Below are 4,808 nucleotides of genomic sequence, written 5' to 3' on the forward strand. Positions count from 1 at the left end.
GTAACAGAATAAGACTAACCTCAAATTTGGTCTACCTTTGCAAGTGTTTCCCCAATCAGTTTCTTCAAAACACTCTGTCCAGGATCCTACTCACCAAATTTTCTAGTTAATAAGAATTAGACATGGACAATACTAAAACGCAAGTTCTTGTTAGATTGGTTGCTCAGTGTGTAACAGTTCAAAACTTGAACTGAAAAGCATCCATTTTATTGTTTGAAAGACAGTGGATGTTCCCATCATATACAAGCAAGACCATAATGTTTATCAAAATTGTGTAATTCTATTTCATAGGTGGGAAACTGGAAAGTGACTTCTCTCTGAATTATTGAAATCATAAACCATCATAACTATGACATCCATTTATATTCTTATGGAAAATCACCAGTCATTTAAAAAGTCAAAAACAAAATAGGCAAACTACCTTTATTGAAATCATAAACCATCATAACTATGACATCCATTTATATTCTTATGGAAAATCACCAGTCATTTAAAAAGTCAGAAACAAAATAGGCAAACTACCTTTTCTGCTCTCCACACCAGATATCTATGTTGAGCTTCGAGATTCCGAGAAATCTGGGATTCATCAGTCTCTTTAACGGATTTGTTTACCAACTCCAATCATACCTGCAAGAATAATATTCAAAGGTCAAGAATTAGAAAGCCTACTGAGATTACCCTTAGCAAAGCATGATTTATTAATGTACCATGCTACTGGGATTACCTTGTAATAATCCTTGAATGCAGAATATAGAATTTCATAATTTTCTGGGCTTGAATTGAACTTTGTCCAAATGACAATTGGTGAAAAGAACTTTATAGATTCACTTGTGAGCTTCCCTCCCCATGGAAAACTAAATATGAATTTCTAGTTCTGACCTGAAGATCAACAGCCTTCACAACTTTCGTAGGAAGAGGCTTGAAGCCGAGCATCCAACCCTCAAATAACACAACCTAGACAGTCATTCGTGCACAATAATTGAAGTATTAAAAACTCGACATCTGTATTTGTTTCATGGCAGGGCTAACCCCAAAAATTTCATTATACTCTTAAGTTTAGTTCAGCCAGAAAACCATTTTTCTTTTTTTTCCAAAGCTGGATATCACCAACCTTAGAGCCTTATAAAGAATTCATGTTAATCGACATCAGTAAGATTTGGTCTGTTTGCCTTTACTTCATCGGTTACAACGTGACATTAATCTGTCACGAAAAAAGAAAAAGAAAAGGGATTAAGAATTACAATAGATAATATGTTACCGTAAGGGGTCCTTCGACCTCTGGCCAGGTTGAAGGATCAGCACGGTCGCCTCTTCCGTTGAATGCAGACTGCAGAGGCAGAGAAATAAGCATCAGCAACAATGACGCGAAAATGTATCAAAATAATGAAAATATGTCTAAGCTAAGCCCTTACTTTGTCATATCGAGGTGGCTTTATCTTCATACCTGAAAATTTCAAATGACAATGAATTATGAATAAAATACTTGAAGAAAAAATAAAAAAAATAAACAACTAAATTTTGTCCAAACCTTCTCTTGTCAATTTGGACAGAGCTGTTAAGGTTTCAACAGACAAAGAAAGATTGTGGCTTCCTGCATTTCCTCAGAACTGGGAAGCAACAAGGCAAACAAAAATTCTAAGCAATCAAAACATATCTCCACACAATACTAATCACTCGCTACTCTTCGACAAATCATGTGGATAACTACCTCAAGAAGGGAACTTCCCGGATTAGCTTCTCTTAGTTTACCCTGCAACCAAAATACATAATTTGTCAGCAAAACAAAACAAAAAAAGATCAAGATGGTGGTACTAATGGAAAAGGCACGAGGTGATTACGGCTTTCTTATACCTGACCTTCAGCCGTCAAATAAAAGTCATCTATAGATATTGTTGCCGACTTCCTGAGAATTTCACCATATGATGTATCAGTCATATGTTAGCACACTTCACTTTCAGACAGTAATTAGTACAACAAAGGATAATAAATATACACGATTGCTTCAAAGTTTAAAGCAAACCTGCCAGTCTTCTGAAAAAGATAATCAAGAGCAAAGACAAGGGTCGTCTTTCCACAACCTTGGGGAGCACTAAATCCAATCTGAGCAATAGTGCAGAAATATTTATGATTAATTGATCATCACTAATATTCGGTATAGATGAAGGAAATTAATAGTAAGCTGCATAAAAGAAAATGAAACATTATAAGGGAAGAGAGAAGTGTGCAATACACACCACTAAAGGAGGTACATCTTCTTCATTTTTGAATGTCGACCAATGTTGCTTAATCTGATCTTCACACCAGAGGAAGACCGGTATATAATATTGATAGATCCTAGCTTTTTGAGGCACCGTTAAGTACAACTCGTTCAACTGAAACAATTGAGATAGCAGCTGACCGTATAACAACCACTTATCTATGTACTCTGCAACCATTTCTGCAGTCACACCTATTTTTTCTAGCAAAGGCCCTGAGCATATAAACTCAAAAAGGTCCTGCACAGAGGAAACTTGAGCCGGTTTCGTAGGGAATACAGAATATAAAGGACCTTGCCTGTATTCATTGATGCCAGAAGTATTTGTTGAATTAAAACCGTGTTGCAGCCATGAATTTCCACTGCCTACATGAAGGAATTGGAAACATAAATGGTAGCTAATTTTTTGCAACAAAAGATTAACAGTTATGCCAAAGAGGAAATGAATTTCGACACAGTTATACTGTAATGTCAATTTGTCAACCAATCATACATTGAGGTCGCTATTACAAAAATCAAATACTTCTAGCTGTCTTTAATGTTGCAAGTGATTGTATCAAAACAGTCACAGTCATCATAAACACAACACAAATAGTCACTGTTCTTTTCATAATTTCTTATCCTGTTTCTGAATGAAAGAAGTTAGATTATGGTTGAAACTCTAGCATAACACAAGACCTAATAATCCAACATGCAATCCCAATTTTTTCTAACAGGCTATGAGTTTTGCATAGACCTTTAAATTATAGAAACTCCAATACCTTATCATATAAACACTTATCTTAAAAGTTTAAGCTATTAGTTAGAGACACAGTCTTCAATCTCCAAATTTACAATGAAAAAATCTCAAAGTAACAGAGTAAAGATACACCAACACCACTGTTTTAATTAAACAAAATAAAGAGAACTTTTTTAATCAATATGATAAGATAGTTGATTAAAACTCACAAATTCAAATTAAGTGACATCATTAAAATTTAAAATTCCATATTCTGGATCTTCACAAGCGGCAAAGCGGCGGGTCTTGCTATTTTCAAGAAAAGGTCAGTTGCAGAAATGTTTATTAACAAGCTAAGGTTTAATACTAGCTTCTGCATCAGAAACAAAGCCAGCATTATACTGAGAAAAATGAGTTAATAAGTTAAATTCTTCACTTTCTGTTGAGAATCACATGAACATACTATATCAGCTCCAGAAGAAGAGGGGAGGAAGAAAAACAAACGGAAAAAATTGCAGCACAGTGTATAGATTCACATAATTTAGAAAAACACGTTTCAAAAACTAGTCCAATAAGTACATGATGAAGATTGATCCATCCATTTCAAGACAACCTCCATTATGACCATTATCTTAATTGATTCAGAAGCTCGTAATCTTAAGCCAAAGATATTCGCCATTCTCACCTTGTAGTGATGTGTTTCTTGGGAATGATCGATGATTTTTAGTTGTTTCGTAAGCCTCCGAGAGAGTTGCCACTGTAGCTTGTGCAGCAGAATATGCAACCTCTGATCCAACCAAAGCTGACAGAAAAGTAGCCTGCAAATTTGAATAAGACACGTTACACAGTTAAATAGAGATTCTAAAGAAATTATTTTGTGAAGCACATAGGCAATTCAATACTGGCAGAAAAGTAGTAAATGTTATTTAAGTTAATCATCATCCCCCTCCTTCACAAGCTCCCTCCCCTGGCCATAACCCTCCATATACTCCAATAGTCCACCAGGAACACCAAGATCATCACCTTCTCCATATCTACCAACACCAATTTCTCAACCACCTTATCATACTCCAACTCCACCACAGGCTCCTTCCCCTGCTCATAACAACCATCACTTAATCCTCCATATGTTCCATCACCAATTTCTCAAGCTCCTTCGCCTGCTACCCACAACAACCATCACCCAAACCCTCCAAAAACACCATCACCACTTTCTCACCCTCCCTATAGTGCTGCTGCTCCAACACCAACGTCATCACAACCACCATACAATACTTCCCCTGTTTAATATAAGAAACTACTTATTTGTACTTGGAGAAAAATAAAAGATAGAAGAAAGAGTAACTAATGACTGAGACAATATAACAAACAGAAAGAGCGCAAAGCTGAATAACAAGCTTAGTGATAAATATAACAAACATAAGGCATAAGGAACAAATATAAAGTGAAATAATTCTCAAACAATTCAAATTCAAAGTAACAACAGGAATGCTATTTGCGTGACCTAAATTTGTCAATGGGAAGGATATGTAAACAGGTGCTAAAATAGAGCAGAAAAAAGAACGGTAGAATCATCAATACTTGCAGAAGAATGCCAAAAATGAGAATCTCACCAAAAACACGAGCAGTGATAATCGAACAATGACTGGCGGTGATGAACGCGAGCAGAGAGGATCGAAGCTCGACGAAAAGAGAAGTAGATGATCGAAGCTCAACAAGCAGATGATCGAATCTCAACAAGTAGAGAATCGAAGCTCAACGAGGAGAGGAGCAGAGGATCGAAGCACATTGACGAGCAGAGAAGATCGAAGCACATTCACGAGAAGAAAAAATCGA

The 4,808-nt window shown here is 36.1% G+C and overlaps 1 pseudogene; it reads right to left on the reverse strand.

Annotated features, from left to right (window-relative positions):
• Positions 1-621: 621 nt before the first annotated feature.
• On the reverse strand, positions 622-2,450 carry LOC107633620 (D-glycerate 3-kinase, chloroplastic-like; annotated as a pseudogene).
• Between the last annotated feature and the right edge of the window lie 2,358 nt (positions 2,451-4,808).

The sequence above is a fragment of the Arachis ipaensis genome, chromosome B3 (assembly GCF_059453495.1).
Source record: "Arachis ipaensis isolate K30076 ecotype BB chromosome B3, ASM5945349v1, whole genome shotgun sequence".
NCBI classification, from domain to species: domain Eukaryota; kingdom Viridiplantae; phylum Streptophyta; class Magnoliopsida; order Fabales; family Fabaceae; genus Arachis; species Arachis ipaensis.